The following is a 24,731-nucleotide window of genomic DNA, read 5'->3' as shown; positions in this document are numbered from 1 at the left end:
GCGACATCTATAATATTTACGAGCATCCAACTTTTAGCGCAAGCAAGTTTTTCTTGTTTTTTCTTTTAGTATGTTCATGCTAAAAAAAAGTGTTGGCATGTGTACGCGCTGGTATATGCTTTTATATTATGTAACTACATACATATATATGGTTTGGTCGATATGAATGAAGGATATAAGCAATGGGCAACAGTGTGAAGGCACTTTTATACAACTTTTAATAGCTTGATTAAGTTTTAAGAAAGAATATAAAAAATGGATTAAGGGAAATAAAGTTTGACGTATACATACATACACAAATGTATATAAAAGCAGTAGTAATAATAAGATGTTAAGCAATAAAACTAAAAGCAGTAAAGAGGGTAGCAATAAAATGTGTGTTAATAAAAATAAATGCGGCTGTTCCACTCACAAAACCTCAAAACACTCATACACCCACATAAATCCGTAAAGTAGTTCCATTAGTAAGGAAATTTCCTGTGACAAAAGCTGCAATCTTGCGCTATTTAAGTGCACAAAAACTATAAAATATCTTTTTTTGTACTCCTCTTCGATCAGTTCTATTTACGCCTAGCTGCACTTGCACACAGGGTATTATAACTTTGATTGGATAACGGTTGGATGTACAGGTATAAAAGAATCGAGATAGATATTGACTTCCACTTATTAAAATCATCAGTATACAAAAAAAATTTGATTAAACTTGAGCAAATATTGAGATATCTTCACCAAGTTCGGCATACGGGCTGGACCCATAATAGATTGCTATAGAAATTGAGCGAAATCGGACGATAACCACGCCCATTCTTTCGATATCGAAAATTTTGAAAAATGGATAATTCAGAAACGTATACCTAAGCTAATGAAATTTGGTAGGCGGATTAGTTTTATGACGCAAAACATTAATTCTGAAGGATTTTGGAATATGCGCGTGGCACCACCCACATTTAGAAGAACAAATTAGTCGTTTATTTTGAAAGTGGTGTAAGTCCATTTTTTCTTATATTGGGATATTTAAGGGTTTTTGTTTAATTTGTTTCATATGGCTTATGTTGGAATATATAACGTAATATGTTTTGTAAGCTTTACTACAAAAATAAGCTGTGTTCCAGAACCTAAACACTTAAACCAATTTCAAATTTAATAAAATGACTTTTTTGTTTGTGAAAAGGAATAAGTCCACTTATTTTTAAGAAATTAAATAATATAAATTGAAAATATTGTGACGAATATTAGTGACACTAAGTGATACTCACATCACTAGTCTGATGCTAAGTAAATGAAGCCACAACAACAGAAAAGCAAGCTGCCACACTTGTATGTACGTAAACAAATTAATCATTATGACTACATATATGTACGTACACGCAGCGGAGTGAAACGCACAAACACATGCATATATCGTATCTGAGAGGCTCACAAGAGTAGGCAATAATTTGCTCAAGTATCACTCACATATACACGCGTATATGAGAAGCTATAACGTGCATCTGTAGTTATAGCTGGTAATTTTATAGCTGGTAACTAAGTTAAATTCTAGAAACGCCTAGAAGTATGCGAACGAGGAAATCACAGAGTATAAAAGCACGCTATCTGTTGAGAAGTAGAAGTGTTATTGTTAAGTACTTGAAAAAAGACCATTTTGCATTATTGAATATTGGAGTTATTTATTCAACAGTTTAGTGATTCGAACGTTAGCAGAATGTTGCAAATAAGCGGAATATTTTATTTTTGATGCAGATGAATGTAATAGCTTTAAATTAAATAGGGAAGTTTTCTAGTTAGATACAGATTTTTATTTATGTAATTAAAAAATGTTTTTAAAAGTAAATATTATAATTCATCTATTAAAAAATTAAATTTACATTCATTTATTTATTAAGGATAATATTGAAGATTTTGCCATATTATTTTTCCTCATTTAGATTATGTATGAGGTTGTTAAAATATTCATGGTGCATAGGTTGTATATACCTTAGTAACTCCATCATATCCTTATACTTAGGAGTTGAAATGGGACACATTTTTGTATAATGGTGTTAATTTTATTTTATTGAAATTCCTTGGTCTTCCAAGATAAGGTAATAAATCAAGTATTTTGCACTCTTTATCCACTTCCATAGATTCTTTATAAAGCATTTTATAGGGTGTATTTTATATAAATCGCATCCAACGTATCCTTAGCCAATTTACAGGTTCGCCACTAGTGTTTTAAACTTTTATGAATTCATTCCTCCAGATAATAGTTAATAATAATAAATTTTAAATAAGTATTAAATAATAAGTTTTGTTTCAGTGGACTTAAACCAGTTTCAAAATATTTTTTTTTTTTTGGATTTCGTTAGCTAAGTAATTTTCAAGTCCCCAAAATCATAGCGATTTTAATGACACTAGACTTAAATTATATAGGATTGTGATTATTGTTATCACTAACTCTATTTTTTTTTTAAATGGACTTAAACCACTTCCAAAATAAACGACTCAAATATTTGAAAGTTTAACATTGAGAACTTAAATGATCAGGATAAAAGCGTACAGTTGCTGCCGTATGCTTCTTAAGTTCTGCTTACTCCAGACAAGTAAAAAAGGGGAAAATATTGGTTTGATGGTTCATGAGGACAAAACGATGTAGCTGCTGCTATCAAGTAAAGTGTCAAGCCATTCGCGCCTTCGCAACCACGAAAATCACTTATCGTACCCATTCTGCTATATGGTACAGAAGCATGGACCATGACAACGTCAGATGAATTGGCTCTGGGAGTGTTCGAGAGAAAATTTCTTCGAAAGATTTATGGACCTTCACGCGTTAGTGACGGCGAGTACAGAGGAAAACTTAATTATGAGCTGTAGGAACTTTACGCACACATGAACATAGTCCAGCGGATTAAAACACAGCGGCTACGCTAGCTAGGCTATGTTATGCGAATGAAAAATGATGCTCTGATTTAAATTCCCTTGATGCACTGAAAGCAAAAGACTGGTAAAATCAACCGAAATACGGGTCAATTCAACCGAAATTTCTGTCAATTTTTATCCACCGCAACAAGATGATGAATCAACTGCGCACAAATCCTTGATTCGTAATTGACCGTTTTAGTAGTCAAATAAACAAAAAAATTTGTTTCATTATACTTTACCCATAGTTTTGTTAAATTAACAATTATTACTGTCGCTCTAAGAATACCAATCAAAAATGTTAATATGAAAGGGATTTCTGCTTATTCGAAATAACCAGCGTAAACTGTTAAATCAACAGTGTTTATTGTCGAAATGACACTGACAGTGAAATCTATTGAAATAACAGATATTTCTGTTTTTTTCTAGATTAATAGCGTAAACTGTTACATCAACAGAGTTTTCTGTTCATACCCATGACATTAATACCTGTGGAAAAAATAAAAACCGGATAAATATATTTTTAAACTTACGTAGTTTTTTTTTTTTTATTTGTATAAATTACACATAAGAACATTTCATTTCTAATGATTTTATTGCTATATTTAGTAATATTAATTAAAACAATAATAACTTAAATCTGAATTCAAATCAACAAAACTTGTTCCGAATTACGATCGACAGCTTTGTACGAAAGTATGTTGCCATATATATAGGTAAATATGTGAATACATAAATAAATTAGGACTGTGATATAAACTGTAGGATTTAATAATTTAGGTGTAAAGTTTTAATGTTAAAAATATATAATTATGTACAATATGGAATTTTTTCGTCGCAGACGAAGAAGCCTAATTATCGTTAAAGGTTAAAATGAACTTATAATGTTTATATGTTTCTTTACAGTCAATTTATTTTCAATTTTTAGTTAATTTTATTAACCAATAATATCATCTTTAAAAAAAGTTTTCTTTAAATTTAATTTTTTACTTTTTAGTTCGTTTTATTAACAAGTAATAGAAGCTTGTTCTTAGAAAAGCTTTTTTCTTAAATTTAATTTAAATATGAGTTTTTTTAAATTTTTAGTATGGTAAAATATTGTTTAAATTAGTTATGTAATCTTTATTTAGTTATTTGTAACGTTTCTCATCCTATCCATTTCTATTAACACTTCAGCATTACAAGGTTTCTTCGAAGTCAGCTTTGAACAGTCAAGTTCGTCTATTCGAGTGTTAACTAACTTAAAATCATATTTACAACTACTCATTGCAGATCTCTGCTCTGTTCCATCGCCAAAAATCTGTAAAACAAAATCAAGTGCGCAGAAAAGAATGCAACAAAAAGTATGCAACATTTAGCGATAACAGCCTAACTTCTACGTTTGTTGCATACACAAGCAAAGCGAAGTTACCTGCGTTCTTGAGGACTTAGGCTTTTATTTCCTTGTGAATACAAATCTTTACCGATAACTCTGTTATCGATTAATTTATCGCATTCTCGCAAAGTAATATTGCATTGTCATCGGAGTGATACATGTGTGCAAAACTTCAGCTTAATCGGACACTGGGAAGTGTATCGAATTTAACTTGCAAGATTTGATTACAGACAACAGCCAAGTGAAAGTAAATAAAAGCTTATAAAAAGGTTTTTTTTATTATCTTATTAGATTCGCTCGCGTGTGTGAAAATTCATAAAAACTTGAACAAAATGTTACTAATTTTGGAAAAATCCTGTTCGTTCAAACAAAACTCTTGCAACAAGAGGGCGCAATTTAGCATTTCGCTTGGAGGAGAAGTTGCAAAATTGTACCCGATAAATAGTTGTCCCGGTATCGCATAATTTTTTGCAGTGTTTTGCATATTAAATTCCAAAAAGGTTTTTTTTTTTGTTTTGTATTGATAACTGAAAAACTAGTTTTTTGTTGTTTTCCCAATTTGTTTGTTTTTTAGATTTGGTGGTCTTCTTATTTTGGTGTTTTTCTTTTAAACAAGTGGCACCATCGTCATAAGGAGCGCAGTGAGCGTAAAATTCTCTTTGAAGTTTGCTCATGCATTGGCTGTCGTTCGCTGTTGAAATGACTTGTAAGATCAGTTGTGTTAACAGAGAAATCAGTTAGATTGAGTAAGAATCTGTCAATTTTACAGAATTTTGTTAAATTAAAACCAACAATTTCTCTTCTGTTGAAATGACTAAACTAATTTGTTCGCTTGACAAAGAACTCGGTCGAATTAACCATAATTCGATCAATTTCACCGAATCTCTGTTAAGTCAGGAACAACAGAACAAATTTGTTGATTTTACTACCACCATTTCTTTCAGTGTGTGACCACCGGACACCAGTTAACCTAACGAGGAAGCGACTGGCAGGACTTGTTGGACGGCCATAACCGTTTAAACGGTTAAGCGCCAATTAAGTCAGTAGGAAGGTTTACGCCATATTTTTAACACACAATTTCTAGAAATGCGCTTGGAAAGCACCAGTTTTGAAACATCTTAGTTATTGAACAGTTTTCACTAAATTTGGTACGAGTGTAGTTCTTGCCTAGGTTAATATACAATCGTTCTAATTTAAGCTATTTCTGAATCACTTAAGAACATTTGCGAGACCATTCCGTGTTCGCTTTGGTTTCAGGACTGTTTTCGACATTATTTCAGAACTTTTTTTGGAATAATTTAAGGAACTTTTTTTCTATAACGGTGTTTTTAATAACAAAGAAGCTAGTAAATATCACCTTATAGAAAAACAGCATATTTTAATTTTCGACTCGGTCACAGCAGATTTCGGAATATTTTTCATGTAAGACTGGCATGTCAGGTTTTAATTTATTTCCATTTCTACTTTCTTTTTATTACGCAGCATAAAACAGTTAATAAAACATTCTTAGCAAAACACATACACATACACTTTTACATGTACAAAGACGACGATCAAGCTCAGTTCTTCTCTTTTTACTTACATATGTCATTTCGTTGTTTATTAATTATTTCTGTTGATGGCTTCGAAACGGCTGCGAATATATTAGAGTGAGCTCGCCAACTTTTGCTTTTTTACCGGTCCCTAGCGTGTGGTATGGATGAGTGGCACGAGATATTTTCTTTCGCTTCTAAATACATGTTTTCCAAATTTATACAAATTTTTCATGAAATCGGTGCTCTAAGTACTTATTCAGCTGATTGCACTCCCCATATCTCGGTATTCTTGAAAATATCAGATACGGCACGAAAAGTATGGACTTCTAAAGATAAAGATACAAAAATATTCAAAGAGTATGCTCTCTCGCCAACCGAACGGTAGGAGAGAAGTTTGTTGCTGGCAATTTGTTTATGGATGTGTGCAGCGAGCAGGGTTTGTTGCTGTACTATATGAGTATAATACAAGTAAGGACGGGACCTCATACCTTTCAAGAATGGAGCTGAACAATAATTTGTTGAAATTTCAAAAATGCATAAAATCTGAAAATTCGGTTGTACGGGATATATATTGTAAATATTACCGCTCTTAACGATTTTCTAGGCGATAATATTTGCCGTATTTGTGCGCATCTGAAAAAATTTCAAGCTTCTAGCGGTTATATAAAGATGTATATATAAACATAGTTCCTGAAGAATTGTTATCAAGAGATGGCTTAATCCATATATATAACAAGTAAGGAAGGCTAAGTTCGGGTGTAACCGAACATTACATACTCAGTTGAGAGCTATGGAGACAAAATAAGGAAAATCACCATGTAGGAAAATGAACCTAGGGTAACCCTGGAATGTGGTTGTATGACATGTGTATCAAATGGAAGGTATTAAAGAGTATTTTAAGAGAGAGTAGGCCATAGTTCTATGGATGGACGCCATTTAGGGATATCGCCATAAAGGTGGACCAGGGCTGACTCTATAATGTGTTTGTACGATATGGGTATCAAATGAAAGGTGATAATGAGTATTTTAAAAGGGAGGGGCTTTAGTTCTATAGGTGAACGCCTTTTCGAGAAATCACCATAAAGGTGGACCAGGGGTGACTCTAGAATATGTTTGTACGATATGGGTATCAAATGAAAGCTGTTAATGAATATTTTGAAAAGCAGTGATCCTTAGTTCCATAGGTGGACGCCGTTTCGAGATATCGCCATAAAGGTGGACCAGGGGTGTCTCTAGTTGTACGATATGGGAATCAAATGAAAGGTGTTACTGAGCATTTTAAGAGGGAGTGGGCATTAGGTCTATAGGTGCACGCCTTTTCGAAATGTCGCCATTAGGGTGGGCCAGGGGTGACTCTAGAATGTGTTTGTATGATATGGGTATCAAATGAAAGATGGTAATGAGTATTTTAAAAGGGAGTAATCCTTAGTTCTATAGGTGGACGCCTTTTCGAGATATCGCCATAAAGGTGGACCAATGGTGACTCTAGAATGTTTGTACGATATGGGTATCAAACGAAAGGTGCTACTGAGCATTTTAAGAGGAAGTGGGCATGAGGTCTATAGGTGGACGCCTTTTCGAGGTATCGTCATTAGGGTGGGCCAGGGGTGACTCTAGAATGTGTTTGTACGATATGGGTATCAAACGAAGGGTGTTACTGATCATTTTAAGATGGAGTGGGCATTAGGTCTATAGGTGGACGCCTTTTCGAGATATCGCCATTAGGGTGAGCCAGGGGTGACTCTAGAATGTTTGTACGATATGGGTATCAAACGAAAGGTGTTACTGAGCATTTTAAGAGGGAGGGGCATTAGGTCTATAGGTGGACGCCTTTTCGAGATATCGCCATTAGGGTGGGAAAGGGGTGACTCTAGAATGTTTTTGTACGATATGGGTATCAAATGAAAGGTGGTAATGAGTATTTTAAAAGGGAGTAATCCTTAGTTCTATAGGTGGACGCCTTTTCGAGATATCGCCATAAAGGTGGACCAAGGGTGACTCTAGAATGTTTGTACGATATGGATATCAAACGAAAGGTGTTACTGAGCATTTTAAGAGGGAGTGGGCATTAGGTCTATAGGTGGACGCCTTTTCGAGATATCGCCATTAGGGTGGGCCAGGGGTGACTCTAGAATGTTTGTACGATATGGGTATCAAACGAAAGGTGTTACTGAGCATTTTAAGAGGGAGTGGGCATTAGGTCTATAGGTGGATGCCTTTTCGAGATATCGCCATTAGGGTGGGCCAGGGTGACTCTAGAATGTGTTTGTACGATATGGGTATCAAATGAAAGGTGGTAATGAGTATTTTAAAAGGGAGTAATCCTTAGTTCTATAGGTGGACGCCTTTTCGAGATATCGCCATAAAGGTGGACCAAGGGTGACTCTACAATGTTTGTAGGATATGGGTATCAAACGAAAGGTGTTACTGAGCATTTTAAGAGGGAGTGGGCATTAGGTCTATATGTGGACGCCTTTTCGAGATATCGCCATTAGGGTGGGCCAGGGGTGACTCTAGAATGTTTGTACGATATGGGTATCAAACGAAAGGTGTTACTGAGCATTTTAAGAGGGAGTGGGCATTAGGTCTATAGGTGGACGCCTTTTCGAGATATCGCCATTAGGGTGGGCCAGGGGTGACTCTAGAATGTTTGTACGATATGGGTATCAAACGAAAGGTGTTACTGAGCATTTTAAGAGGGAGGGTACATTAGGTATATAGGTGGTCGCCTTTTCGAGATATCGCCATTAGGGTGGGCCAGGGGTGACTCTAGAATGTTTGTACGATATGGGTATCAAACGAAAGGTGTTACTGAGCATTTTAAGAGGGAGTGGGCATTAGGTCTATAGGTGGACGCCTTTTCGAGATATCGCCATTAGGGTGGGCCAGGGTGATTCTAGAATGTGTTTGTACGATATGGATATCAAATTAAAAGTATTAATGAGGGTTTTAAAAGCGAGTGGCCCTTAGATGTATATGTGAAGGCGTTCTCGCGATATCGACCAAAATGTGGACCAGGTGATCCAGAAAATCATCTGTCGGGTACTGCTAATTTATTTATATATGCAATACCACTAACAGCATTCCTGCAAAGATTCCAAGGGCTGTTGATTTCGCCTTGTAGAACTTTTTCATTTTCTTCTACTTAATATGGTAGGTGTCACACCCATTTTACAAAGTTTTTTCCAAAGTTATATTTTGCGTCAATAAACCAATCCAGTTACCATGTTTCATCCCTTTTTTCGTAGTTGGTATAGAATTATGGCATTTTTTTCATTTTTCGTAATTTTCGATATCGATAAAGTGGGCGTGGTTATGGTCGGATTTCGGCCATTTTTTATACCAAGATAAAGTGAGTTCAGATAAGTACGTGGGCTAAGTTTAGTAAAGATATATCGGTTTTTGCTCAAGTTATTGTGTTAACGGCCGAGCGGGAGGACAGACGGTGGACTGTGTATAAAAACTGGGCGTGGCTTCCACCGATTTCGCCCATTTTCACAGAGAACAGTTACCGTCACAGAATCTATGCTCCTACCAAATTTGAGAAGGATTGGTAAATTTTTGTTCGACTTATGGCATTAAAAGTATTCTAGACAAACTAAATGAAAATGGGCGGAGCCACGCCCATTTTGAAATTTTCTTTTATTTTTGGATTTTGTTGCATCATATCATTACTGGAGTTGAATTTTGACTTAATTTACTTATATACAGTAAAGATATTAACTTTTTTGTTAAAATTTGAATTAAAAAAAAAAATTTTTTAAAAAGTGGGCGTGTTCTTCATCCAATTTTGCTAATTTTTATTTAGCGCATATATAGTAATAGTAGTAACGTTCCTGCCAAATTTCATCATGATATCTTCAACGACTGCCAAATTACAGCTTGCAAAACTTTTAAATTACCTTCTTGTAAAAGTGGGCGGTGCCACGCCCATTGTCCAAAATCTTACTAGTTTTCTATTCTGCGTCATAACGTCAACCCATCTACCAAGTTTCATCGCTTTAACCGCCTTTGGCAATGAATTATCGCATTTTTTCGGTTTTTCGAAATTTTCGATATCGAAAAAGTGGGCGTGGTTATAGTCCGATATCGTTCATTTTAAATAGCGATCTGAGATGAGTGCTCAGGAACCTACATACCAAATTTCATCAAGATACCTCAAAATTTACTCAAGTTATCGTGTTAACGGACGGACGGACGGACGGACGGACGGGCGGACATGGCTCAATCAAATTTTTTTTCGATCCTGATTATTTTGATATATGGAAGTCTATATCTATCTCCATTCCTTTATATATGTACAACCAACCGTTATCCAATCAAACTTAATATACTCTGTGAGCTCTGCTCAACTGAGTATAAAAAGAAGTGTACATTTTGATTGCCACTCCATAACTCGAGAACGGATAGAAAGATTGCCATGAAATTTTTAGGAAAGATACAGGAAGGAGAGATGATGGTTAGGTGATTTTGAAATCCCAAATCGGTTTAGCCATTCTTGAGTTATGATTTTTTTTTAGAAAAAATTCAATAGGTATATAAAATTCTTCTGTCACGGTGTTAGAGGCTTAACTCCTCCGAAACCGCTGAACCGATTCTCATCAAATTTTGTGAGCATATTGGGTAGGTCTGAGAATCGACCAACGTCTACCTTTTTTTCGCTACGAGCATAGGGTCTTGAGATCAAAACGTGGACCCGGGTACCCCTAGAATGTGTTTATACAATATGGCTATCAAACGAAAGCTGTTGATGAGTGCTATAGTACAGGATATTTTTCATACAACTGGGAGGCTAAGGTCTCGAGATATAGCATAAAACGTGGACCCGGGCATCCCTAGAATGTGTTTATACAATATGGATATCAAATGAAAACAGTTGATGAGTGCTATAGTACAGGACAATCTTCATACAACTGGGAGGCTAGGGTCTCGAGATATAGCATAAATCGTGGACCCGGGTACCCCTAGAATGTGTTGATACAATATGGATATGAAACGAAAACTGTTGATCAGTGCTATAGTATAGGAAAATTTTCATACAACTGGGAGGTTAGGGTCTCGAGATATAGCATAAAACGTGGACCCGGATACACCTAGAATGTGTTTTTACATTATGGGTATCAAATTGAAGCTCTTGATGTATGATTTAGTACAGGGTAAGTTTTACACCGCTGGGTGACTACGGTCTCGAGATATAGGCCAAAGCATGGACCCGGATACACCTAGAATGTGTGTGTATTATGGATATCAATTGAAAGCTGTTGCTGAGAGCTCTAAAGTTCATTGTGATACTCGATTTAGTCGTATCAACCTGGCAAAACTGATAAATATGCATGTGAAGCCGAAATAGAGACATGAATTAATAATACCCACATACCTATTTACATACGTCCTGTTCGATTTGCCTAAAATTTCGTATATAAATTTGCCTATATTAATATTTACGATGCTTTTTTCCGGGAAGTATACCAGAGACGGACTGGGACTGGGGTTAGGGCTAGGACTGGGACTGAGACTGCGACTCGGAGTGGGAGTGGAACAAAATACATACCACCCTCTGGGTCTGGCAATAAGAGATGAAGAAGAAGGAGAAAAACTTGAGAGAAGAGAAAAGAGAGAAGGAGACTGAGAAAGAAATAGAATGAGACGAAGATGGAGATGAAACGAAAAAGACGGAGGGAGGAGTGAATAAAAAGATTAGGAAAAAGTGTAGAGGGAAAGGGCAGTTAGACGGAAAAAGCTTATTAAAATGTATGCAGATAGGCCAAATTTAGGGCAGAATAACGTCTGCCTGGTCTGCTAGTTGTATATATGTATGTGACCCGGTCTATGAAAAGGTGGCTTATGATTCAAAAAAATGTGTCACTTTTTTCTGGTTTCGATAATTTTTGAGACGCTCTTTCACGTAGTGAAAACTAGAAAGTCCTAACTTGCTTAGAAGTGTACTAAAAATGTAGAGGAAGAAGAGCACAAATGAAAGACGATGAAACCTTTGGTTCCTTCGATGCCACTTTTGTGGCTGGTGAAGCATCCTCAGATTTTTGTTGATAGCATTTTTTTCGATGGCAATGGAGCCAAAATATCGGTCAGAAACTGGTTTGTGCTTTGCCTTTTAGGCACGACTGTTCATAATGCAAAAGAAAAACTACTAAGAAACTGAAAAAATGCATTGTTTTTCTTTAACAGCTTTTTCTCGCAATTTCTTTTTTGAGTCATAAGCCGGGTCACATATAGTAAATATGTATATCTATATAAATCTTATAAAATAAAGTCGCTAAATTTCATTGTACGCCCATCACTTTACACAGAATGCTCCAATTTTTAAACGGTTTTTCGCTTTTTAAAGCTAATCTAGTGAGATGGATACTTTCAATATAATTTGAAAGTATATATTGAAGGGGTGTGGCAAATTGCTAAAATGTAGTAAAAAATCATATGATTTTTGTTTGCACAGCCTCATAAACGGATGGAGCGATTTTAATATTTCTTGTTTGCAGTAAAACTTCGAAATACTGACCTTCGTTCTGCAAGCAAAATTTCTGGAAAAAAGTAACATTTGTATCCAAAAATATACAGTGCGTGTGTTTGTTTGCTGTGAAATGTGCAAACAAACTTGCTTTGAGTGGGACATTATTCGTCACATATATACATACATAGCATTCGCTAGCGCTATTTACCTTCGGGAGTACATTTATAAGTAGGAGTGGATGTATATACATATGTATTTTCCTTTTATATCAGCTTGACATATGTAGATATTAATGCGTGTTGCCAAGTTAATGCAACATAAATGGTTAAGAATGCGTACATCTCTTAAAAATACTCTTTCGTTAAGAATTCTAAAAACTTCGTTAAAATCCTTAAGCAAAATTTAAATTGTTTGGTATGTTTGTATGTACGTATGTATATGCTAATGTTTGTACACTAAGGAAATTTAATCTATCTATCTCCATACATATAAAGAAGGACGTATGTTTGTATGCAGCTTATGAAGTCCGAAAGCACTCCCCCGATTTTATTCAACTTGCTGGGTCGCTTCATGGCAAACCGAAGGGTGTTTCTGTGAAGTTGCTTTCCGGAAGTTGACCAGGGACCGATCTATTCAAACAAATTCTATTAATGGTTCGATTCGCATGAAATTTGGTATATAGGTAACCATTTGCCTAGATTGGTATTTACGACTGGGATTGGGACTTCGAATAAGGGATGGAAAAGAATAAGAACTAGAGAGAAGAGAACAGAGGGAAGGAAAAACAAACACCTCTCCGAAGTTGGCAAGACAACGTGGAAAAAAATTAACTGTTTGGTAAATTGCCGTGAATTCGCAATTTGTTATTTATCCGTGAAACAATAAAATTTGCTGCGTCCATATTTTAGAAAATATTGAGTGGCACGCCAACTTCAAGTGAGGAAAAGGGGAGAGAGGGGACGGAGGGTAAGATATAGGCAAACGAGGCAGCTGATATTATAAAAGCAGCGCGTGCTGAGGAATAGTCAATTAATTTGCTTTTGGTACGCAATAAGTGAAGCACGCGCGTAATTTAATTGTGAAGTACTGCCTCCATAGTAGTGTTTTAAATAAAGAAAATTTTGCTATACGTAATATTTGAGTTATTTACTCGACAGTTCAGAGATTCGAACTATAACAGAAGATGCAAAATAATCGATAATCCTTAAAATTCGTTACAATTATAACCAACTACAGGCAGAAATAGAGTTTATAGCGAGAAGACACACAGTGTTATTATCCATAAAAATGTTTTAAAATTTCGACAATGCATGGAGCATTTTTTCCTTACAAAGAAGTTGCTCAGTAAATATAGAACACTAATTTTCTTGTCGGTCTAGAATAACCCTCTACTCATTGTTTGTTTTCGTTCAAAGTAGGGTACACATGCACTCACATAATATATGTAAGCAGCTTAAAGATTGTAATGTTGTCACAATATCCTTTTGCTTGTTTTGCTCGCACGTTTGTTTGTATGTATGCATAAGGATTTGCATATTGGTCTTTGCATATGCGTAATTTCCATGTTGACACCTTTGATTTGCAATTCAGCTCTTCCCCCTGTAGTCAAACCACTTAGTTGCATACTAGAAGAATACTAGTTTGCCAAAAATCCCAACTAGTATGAGTTCTGTAATTTTTTCATATTAGCAAATGGTATTTTTAACACGGCGATGTCCTACGAAATATCAATATATCTGCATCATCATCATACCAATTGACAAACTAGTCATTATATACACCAACATCGTACCAGATGCCATACTACTCAGCATGCCCCTTACGGATATACCAATTAACATACTTGTCAGCCTTTGCGCCAGCATTATACCAGATGGCATACTAGTTAGTGTATTCAACATTAACATACAAGTTGACATACTATTCGATATTTGCAGTCCTAGTTGAGTTGAAAAATTACTTGAAAATTGATAAATTAGATCAAATTCATTTTATTCATTATATTTCATATACATAAAAAGTATGTATATATACATTAGGGCGGGTCTATTTAAAAATCGCTCATTGCTCTGTGAAAATCGTATTCTAGGGATCAAAATAAGAAACTTTGCCGAAGGAACTATACCTCAAAAACGAATTCTGATGCCCCCCCCCCCCCCCTTTGGGTCGAACTTTCGGGTAGGGGCAATTTCAATTCTACCTGCTGTGTCTTGTGGTGGCTTAAAAAAAACAACACAAGCAATTTTACGATCTACAATTGTGTCACAGTGATACCTTCATTTTTTAAAACGGTTGAATAAAAAACCCACACAACTATATTTACGACATGCAAATGCATCACAGTGATGCCTTGGTTTTAAAAGGGGATTGTAAAAACGCTAATTTCTAATAACTTTTTTTAATTTCTTTTCTACTACTAAGTTAAATTCATTTTTTCATTTACATATATTCTGACTAAATAAATTTCTAAAGAGAAGAATAAACTCCAAAAAGAAAAAACATAGGCATTTCAAAGTGGGATTTTTCAAAATTTGCCCCTACGACCCAAAGGGGGGGACATCAGAATTCGGTTTAGAGGTATGTTTCCTTCGGCAAAGTTTCTTATTTTGATCCCTAGAATATGATTTTCACAGAGCAATGGGCGATTTTTTTGCCTCCCCACAAATCGACCCGGCCTAATATATGTACATACTTTAATACATTATACTTTGGAATAAATTTTAATAAAAATACGTACATATATATAAAACCTAAAAAGTAACGGAATAACACATGCCGATTTTGTGATCAATCAGCTGAGACGGCGGACCATATCTTCCTGGAATGTGACGCAATCTCAAGACACAGGACTAAGTTTGTGGGCTCCCCATGGCCAGAACATTCCCACATTAAATCCCTCAAGCCAAGACAACGGCTAGGTTTCATCAAGGAAGTCGGCTTGGATGATGTGCTGTGAAGGAGGTGAGGGCACAATAGACCTGCGACCAGTGGTGCAATCTTCAATAAATTATCTATCTATCTAACAGAGAAGGACGAACCAGTCGTCGTTGACTATGTTAAAACAGGCCAAGCTGCACTAGCACCGTCCTGTGATGAGTGTTAATGGAGTTCAGAACGGTGGTAGTGATATGCACTTTACGGAAGTCATGCTAATGGCTGGATAACCGAAGAATTTCATTTAATTTAGGGAATCATAACGGCTTTAAATGTTTTCGTTACTGACCAAAGGCATTTATATCGGTAGGTACTGGCTGGGTTTCCGGTCTTTGGTATTGGTTTTATCCTTGTCATTCTCCGTTATTCTGGAATGGCAAAGGCTTTACCGGCAAGTAGAAAAAATGTGCTAGGCTGCTGATGCCCCCATGGCCAAGGTGTTTTGGCATCGGCATAGTTTATCCGTCTGGGACTATTGATATGGAAGGCTTGGCTTTTTCGATATCTTCTTTAACCTCTGTTGAGGTAACGGTGAGGGTCGACTCCTCATGCTTGTGTTTATGTGCCCGTTGATTTGGACGATATCTAGCATCGTCAACTGAAATATGCATTGCAAATTGGCTACAGAAAGCACTCGCACATTTCCTCGAGTACGACAGACGAAATTCTAGTCGAATAAATTATCCAAACACTAAACACCAAGAATAACAACACAAAATCATAGTCAATGAACCATTCTAAAACTGACTAGTATGAATAACCCCACACAATTCTAGTAAATGAACTAGAAGGCTTGCTGAGTACTTTGGCTTTTGACTGCAGGGTCCCTTACTCCAACAAATTGTGTTGAGTTAACTTAATGCGCTCTAACACACATTTTTATACTCAGCTGAGCAGAGCTCACAGAGTATATTTACTTTGTTCGCATAACGGTAATCCGTAACGGCATAAACTAATCGAGATATATATAGACTTCTATATATCAAAATGATCTGGGGGAAAAAAGAAATTCATTTGGCCATGTCCGTCCGTCCGTCCGCGATAATTCATTACCGAAGACGGATAAAGCGATGAAACTTGGTAGCTACGTTGACCTTATGACGCAAAATAGATAATTAGAAAAATTTTGGACAATGGGCGTGGCACCGCCCATTTTTAAAAGAAGGTAATTTAAAAGTTTTGCAAGCTGTAATTTGGCAGTCGTTGAAGATATCGTGATGAAATTTGGCAGGAACGTTACTCCTTTTACTATATGTGTGCTAAATAAAAATTAGCAAAACGGATGACGAACACGCCCACTTTAAAAAAAAATTTTTTTTTTAAGTTAAATTTTAACAAGAAATTTAATATCTTTACAGTATAAAAGTAAATTATGTCAACATTCGACTCCAGTAATGATATGGTGCAACAAAATACAAAGATAAAAGAAAATTTCAAAATGGGCGTAACTCCGCCCTTTTCATTTAATTCGTCTAGAATACTTTTAATGTTATAAGTCGAACAAAAATTTACCAATCCTTGTGAAATTTGGTAGGGACGTAGATTCTATGACGATAACTTGTTTCTGTGAAAATGGGCGAAATCGGTTGAAGACACGCCCAGTTTTTATACACAGTCGGCCGTCTGTTCTTCCGCTCGACCTTTAACACGAAAACTTGCGCAAAAAACGATATATCTTAACTAAACTTAGTTCACGTACTTATCTGAAGTCACTTTATCTTGGTATAAAAAATGGCCAAAATCCGACTATGACCACGCCCACTTTTTCGATATCGAAAATTACGAAAAATGAAAAAATGCCATAATTTTGTACGAAATATGAAAAAAGAGATGAAACATGGTAATTGGATTGGTTTATTGACGCAAAATATAACTTTAGAAAAAACTTTGTAAAATGGGTGCGACATCTACCATATTAAGTAGAAGAAAATGAAAAAGTTCTGCAGGGCGAAATCAAAAGCCTTTGGAATCTTGGCAGGAATACTGTTCTTGGTATGACATATATAAATAAATTAGCGGTACCCGACAGAAGATATTCTGGGTCACCCTGGTCCACATTTTGGTCGATATCTCGAAAAGGCCTTCACATATACAACTACCACCACTCCCTTTTAAAACCCTCATTAATACTTTTAATTTAATACCTATATCGTACGAACACATTTTAGAGTCACCCCTGTTGTTGTTGTTGTTGTAGCGATAAGGTTGCTTCCCGAAGGCTTTGGGGAGTGTTATCGATGTAATGGTTCTTTGCCGGATACATATGCGGTACGCTCCGGTACCACAGCACCATTAAGGTGCTCTCCCGACCATCTCGGGAACGATTTATGTGGCCACATTAAACCTTCAGGCCATCCCCTCCCTCCCCAGCCCAAGGGTCCATGAGGAGCTTGGGGTCGCCAGAGCCTCGTCTGTTAGTGAAACAGGATTCGCCGCGGATAGGTGAGTTTGACAAATGGGTTTGGAGAAGCTATATATTGCGCTGGCAACCTGAAGGGTTGCGCTATACAGCCCCTTGAATCTGGTATTTTAGTCGCCTCTTACGACAGGCATACCTACCGCGGGAATATTCTGACCCCCTAAACCCCCTGGTCCACCCTTATTGCGATAACTCGAAAAGGCGTCCACGTATAGAACTATGGCCCACTACGTTTTAAATAATCATTAACACCTTTCATTTGATACCCATATCATACAAACACATTCCAGGATTGCCCTAAGTTCATTTTGCTAAATGGTGATTTTCCCTTATTTTGTCTCCAAAGCTCTCAGCTGAGTATGTAATATTCGGTTACACCCGAACTTAGCTTTCCTTACTTGTTTTTCATTAACTCTGTCACGCTTCCTTCTAATGCTCGATGACATTTTCTCAGCATTCAATTTGTTGTGGCAACAAGGAAAGTTTACTTTAACGCTTTCTGCGAGTTTGCTCAATTGAAAAGGAGATTTACTATTTTGTGACTGTGGAACTTTATGCGTATTTTGCGTTTTATGTTTGTAGGTGGTTGAGTGCAAAAAGTTTAGCATAATAATAGGCATCGTAGATGTGTGAAAGAAAATACACTTTTTGACATAAAATAGATAAACATTAAAGTTTTAAATAAATACGCTTGTTTAAAGAAGCTAATTGAATTCAATCATACCGAATAGATAGTTCAATGTCATTTGAAATTTGGAAGCTGGCGCTTATCGGTGCACTTTTTATATTGGGAGAAAATATGAAAGAATCTTACTTATGCTGTTATCAGGGTGAGAGTAGTACCAGGCTTATATCGAATATTCCCAAATGCAAACCGGAAGACATACCGAAGGTCAAGAGATGAAATTTGTAAAGAAGCCTCCGAGGTCTAATTATAAATTTTTTTTCAGTTTTTATACCGTGTTGTTCTTTTGGCGCAGGGAAGCCTCCTCTCTTAAAATTCAAAACATACTTCAGATTTATAAGCACCATTCGTCTGTTGATTTGCGCTTAACCGCCTAGGCGATTAATGTTATTTCTTCGTATTCTTTAGCTTTCAATTACAGGGCCCGTATCATGTTTTACGATTCGTGATCGAAACCCACCTTCATTCAAACGAACGATATGAAACGTTAAACCTTTTTTTGAAAATGGTAGTCAATTATGGGTATTATGAGTACGGATTGTCCCCATCTCACATATGTTGTTTCTCCGATTCACCATCTTAGAGCTACTGTGATTTCAAAAATAGTTTTCCATTACGGATCGTAACACACGTTACGGACCCAGGTGTCGATAGAAATACTCTCTTGGTCGAAGTGTGTCCGTGCATTCCCATAACATGCGCTAGTGAGGGTAACCTTTGGGATTTTATTCGTTGCACTATTTTCATATGCGCGTAAAGCTCATACAGCTCATCATTATGTACGGCTTCACGGACATGACCACAAATCTTCCATATAATTTTTCTCTCGAATATTTCAAAGGCCCTCTAATCTTCACTCGACATCGTCCATGATTCTGAACCATACATTAGGACAGATATGATGATCGACTTATAAACTATGTTTTTTGTTCGTCGAGAGAGCCCTTTACTTTTCAATGGCTTACCCAGTTCAATTTAGCACTTTTGGTTATTCCCAGTTATTCCCAGATTGACATTGCTTCGCTGCTATTTCCCAGAGAGACGAAGTCCTTCACTGTCTTGACATTATATCGGCCAAGAGTGGCGTGACAGGCTGATTCCACATGCACTACCCCACAATAAATATATAAAACTAAATTTACACACATATGTATGTATGTATGCCGATGAGCCATCTAAAAACCATCTTCACGTCTTGCAAACAGTATCAGCTCCTCCACAATTTCTTGATAATAACTGCTTATTAAAGGAGAAACTTTATATTGGAAATCTAATTATTTAATTACAACTTAGGAGTTAGGTTGATTCAAAGGGTTGCCTGCGCAATATACAGCTTATACAACCCAATTGTCAACCTCACCTACCCGTGGCGAATCTTGTTTCTTTGACAGATGATGCTCTGGCAACCTCAAGTCCTTATGAATCTAGGGGGGAAGGGCGGTATGGCCTAAAGGTTTTCATGTGGTTATACCAAATCGTTCCCGAGATGGTCGGGCTAGTACCTTAATGGAATCCGGAAAAGCACCATCATCATCGGTTACACTCCCCAAGGCCTTAGGGGAGTGTCCTTATCGCTACAACAAGAACAAGTTAGGTCTAGTACTCAGGGCCGCAGAGAGCCGAGCCGGGCCCCTGGGACAGTTCGCGTTAACGGGCCCCCTAAAAAAATAAGCTCAATACAGTAAAAAAAATAACATAACATACATAAATTTCTCAATTCACATTGTCAGTTTTATCTATGATATAAAAATAAGTAGAGTTTTCCTTCCTGACCGTATAACTCTAGAACGCACAAACCGATTTCCACGGGTTTGCATTCGTTGGACAGGTCTCGGGCTCCGTGACGTTTATAGTAAAGAAAATCGACGCACAAGGTCTCGAGATATAGGCCAAAACGTGGGCCCGGGTACCCCTGGAATGTGTTTATAGAATATGAATGCTGTTGATCATCAATACCTTTCGAATCCGTTACTGTTTCTGAACTCAGATTCAAAAGCTTGATTTCATCAATAGCTTTCAATATTTGGGGAATGTGAGTTGTGAAAGGTTTCACACTATCCACACGAGCAGACCATCGTGTTTGTGACATGCTGTGCAAGGAGCAATTAGTTTCTTCCTTGAGCATTTCCCATCTCTGAGAGATTGTGCTAAAGATATTATATAATTTCTGCATAATACCGAGAATTGTGATGACTTCTGCACAACATTCAGCAGTTTGCACTCCACATAAATTTAAACTATGACAAGCACAAAGTGCAAATATTGCCATGGAGATATCTCTAAGGATATGACTCTGCGCTCCTTTGTAATGACCGCTCATATTACTGCCATTATCATACCCTTGCCCACGGCAGTCATCCAGTGGAACATTGTGCTTTTTTAGAGTGCTGCGAATCAGCTCAGCGGTAGCTTCTCTTTTGCATTCCATCAGACAAATAATGTGCTTGGAGACGATTCTTTTTCGTTTGAGATTCCCTCACCTTCTCCAAATGTTCATGCAGTAGGGGGTCTTAATTGCTGATCAGTTCCAAAATACCAAGAAAGTTTCCATTTTTTGGATTTCCGATCAATGAATTATCCTCTCTAAATGCCAATCCTCTTTCTCCAAGAAATAAAACAACATCAAGAATTCTGCGAAGTATCTCTCCAGCGAGCTGCCTCATTTTTAAGGTTTTCCGCTAAGAGAAAATCCACTGAACTTGCATTTCGAATTCTCATTTCATATTGGCGCCACTCTATATAGCAAGTTTTATGATTTTGACTATTTTCATGTTCAGGAATTTTATCGTGTAACCTCTTCTAATATTTTTCTTTAGAATAACCCGAAGAGCAACAAAATATGTATGTATCTATGAAATCCTATTTAGAGTACTGTCAATACTGCTTTGCCTTGCCGGGCCCCAGGGCTCGCCCCCCCTCTCTCCTCGGCCCTGGTAATACTTATATAGTTTACCTTACGAATAAATAACGCAGCAGTTGGCCTCAATCATCAACACATACCTGCAAAAGAAAATTAAACAAATATTAGTTATCTCGCAGATATTCAAAAACTAAAAATATTCTAAAATTGAAGAAAAATAAAAGTGAGATATATCTACATATCTAATATATTCGCGATGTAATTAAAACTTCAGATAAGATTCAACATCACATACAAGATCGGAGATGTTAAGTTATCGTTGAGTTATCGAAAAGTTTTGATGTTGTCTTGGGGAGTGTTATCGATGTTGATGATCCAATGGATGGATCCATATCCGGCACATTGCAAACCATTAAAGTACAAGCCCGACCATCTCGGGAACGATTTAATATGACCACATTGAACTTTCTGGGCTATCCCGCCCTCCAATCCCTAGTTCTACGAGGCACTTGAGGTCACCAGAGCCTCGGCTGCCAAAGAAACAGGATTTGCTACGGGTAGTTTAGGGTTGCGCTATACAACCCTGTAAATCATTTAGGTATTTTAGTCGCCTCTTATGACATTCAGATATATATGCTAAGCCCATAACCCGCGGGGGTGAAATGTTATCGATTTGTTATCTGCGTGTTACTGATTTGTTAGCATCGATAATATTTCGAAGAGCTTTCGATTTGTTATAAAAAAGTTATCGGTTTTATATCGAAGTGTTACTAATTTGTTATCGGCGTATTGTCGAATTGTCATTGCCTAGCTATCGGTCTCTTATAGAAATATTATCAATTTTTCACTAAAAAGTTATAGAAAAAATACCGAATAGTTTTCGATTTGTTATAAAAAATATCAACAATTTGTAATCGAAATTCTACCAGTTTGTTATCGCCGTAATACCCAAGTATTACCGACGACTAATCAGTTTGTGCTGAAATAAAGTCAATATAATATCGGTGGCACATCACGTCGATAACATACCGATATATCGAAAGTAATTTCGTTGTCCATAAAAAGCGGGAAGTAAAACAATAAGTCGTCGATATCGGTTTTTATCGGCAAAACTCGGACGAAACTCTTCTCAAATAGCCTAAAATGATTGGTTTCTAGTTAGTAAAATTACTATCTCTGTTGTGGTTTAACTTAAATATCTGGACGAACTCTGGTTAATTTAAAAACATTAGTTTTCTAGACGTATACCCATATGCTTACAATTCGAATTTCACGAGTGCTTGTCATAACGCTTTTTTATAGCGAGATTAACAACGAGTATGGATAAGTTCAAAAAAATCAACTCAGTCAACTAAAATTTTTTTCTGTCTAGTTTGTCTTTTCACTGCATGGTATCTCCACATATCTTAAACGTTCCTCACTATAAGTTTGTATAGACGCATTTAAATACGTTCATGTACATGTGGAACTTTTCGCTGGCACCCATGAGGATGTAATTGAAATTCTTATCAATTTTTTGAAAGGAAAACGTGTATAAAAGATTTTTAATGCGAGCTTCGCTCTTCTTGCCCTTGCAATCTAATATGTACACGCAAGTTGGCATAATGGCAGTATCAAATTTTATGCATTTGACAGAAAGTGTATACCTTCATACTTTCACCAGATAAGAATGTGAAGTAGAAAGTTAGACGCTGTAAAAATATGAAACCAAAGCCCTTAAGTGTTGCTATCCCATTTTCCATATCTTCGCGCATCCATTTTGCATACTATGTAAAGGCTGTATATTTAAGTACACATATCAATTCATATATGTACGTTAGGGTGGGTCGATTCGTATGGACGAAATTTAATCGATATCGCGCTATCGATTTTTCGATAGGATTTGGGCTAAGGAAAAAAAGTTCCACTACGCATAACCAAAAAATAATTTTCGAGCCTGCGAAATTTAATATTTTTGGCTTTTTTTCGACTTTGATTTTTAAGGTTTTTTCATGACCTACTAAAAAAATTTTCATATGTATACCCTGTCCGACCCAAAAATGGCCGCTAAATACGTTGGCGATAACAGTTTTTTGAAAAAAAAAATATTTTTATTCTTTTCAGATTTATAATACTACCGTATCTTTCTTTTATGTAAAACTGAGTACCGCAATTCTATTTTCGAAAATAATATACTGATCGAATTATCCTGTTTAAAAATCTACTATGATTTAGGATCGAAAAGAACTTGTTTAAAGAAAAATCTGGAGATATCCAAGCGCCGAACTTGAAGCTATGAAAATTTCACAAATCACAGAGCAAGAGATGCAGAGTTCTGTAAATGTAGCTGGTTATTATAAATCACCAGGACCTAATGGAGTGCCAACCATTTCCCTCGAAACCGCTATTAGAGTTAAAGTATCAATACTTACTTATCTCTTTAAAACAAAAAGGCTAGTGCTTTATCTGAAGCCTAACAAGATGCTCGAGCAGCCATCCTCATAAAGGCCACTTTGTATGCTAGATAAGCAAGCAGAAATTGTGAGGTGTATTATTAGTAAACGCCAGTGTACAACAGGTTCTAGAAAGCCTTAGTATTAACAATAATAATAGTAGCTCGGCTATACATCCGAGGAAATTAAAGGCCATCTTCTCTTTTAATTTGGGGTGTGTTGTTTTTTCGTTTTTTCTACAAAGCCTATTTAGCTTTTCAAATTATCAGTTAGGATTTTCGAATGGAATATAGATGCCATCTACTTCCATCACCGAAAGCTAAAGTCAAATGAAGCTTATTACACTGAATAATTTTAGGCATTTAGATTGTTTGTTAACTAATTTAAAGATATAAAACACCTCTTAGAGATGGAATAAATAGCAAGGCAGCACAACATCAGTCCCAGGGATATGATCTAGTGCTTTGGAATACGATGCAGCGATGCATTACGGCTCTCTACATATCGATGAACCAGAAAACATCTATCGCATGCCAGGTTTTGGATTAGTTAAGATGCTGGATCTGAGTGTAAGAAGAATAAAAGATTAACTCGAATAAGGGGCTGTAAGCTAAAAAAGTCGGTGAACGAGTATGTCTCAACTGTGGGAGATTTACAAATCATGCCAGAGGCTAACATAAATTATTTAAGAGTATACGTTGATTCCAGCTATTAAAAAGCTGTGGAAGAGACATTTTATAAAGGAAGCTTAGATCTTATACGAATATTATCTAATACCAGCAATGTTAAGCCAAAGCTATCCGTCAGCTATTGTTCATCGTAACTAGCCCGATAATATTATACACAGTCACAGTGTAAGAAGGATCTAATCTGATTTACCATAAATGCCGTGATCGGAAGCACAGAAAATCAAGCCACCATCTCAAGCAGACATTGAAGGGAAATGCTGCCTTCAAGGTGAGTTTTTACATAGAGGAGAGTCAGTTCTGTCAAAACTACTCCACCTATTTGAAAAATGCGGCAAATGTCATGTTTCCTTGTCCTGGTGTTCATGGTGAGAAACATACTGTGAACAAAGTTTTTGAGTATGAACTTTTCGGCTGCCGTGGTGTGTTGGTAGCATGCTC

General features: G+C 36.4%; 1 protein-coding gene across 5 annotated transcripts in view; it reads right to left on the bottom strand.

The window, feature by feature from the left end:
• The window catches only part of LOC137250804 (3',5'-cyclic-AMP phosphodiesterase-like), an 801,094-nt gene that overhangs the window by 677,239 nt on the left and 99,124 nt on the right, over positions 1-24,731 (bottom strand). Inside the window, exon 4 of one of the 5 annotated variants that reach the window (XR_010953080.1) lies at positions 20,252-21,312. The exons of the other annotated variants lie outside the window; for them this stretch is intronic. The gene's annotated coding sequence lies outside the window, so the exon portion shown is untranslated. Of the gene's footprint in view, positions 1-20,251; positions 21,313-24,731 lie in introns of those variants that run through there. 5 annotated transcript variants of the gene reach the window in all.

This window comes from Eurosta solidaginis, chromosome 4 (assembly GCF_040869045.1).
Source record: "Eurosta solidaginis isolate ZX-2024a chromosome 4, ASM4086904v1, whole genome shotgun sequence".
In the NCBI taxonomy this organism is placed as follows: Eukaryota; Metazoa; Arthropoda; class Insecta; order Diptera; family Tephritidae; genus Eurosta; species Eurosta solidaginis.
This window is presented reverse-complemented; position numbering and strand designations above follow the sequence as displayed.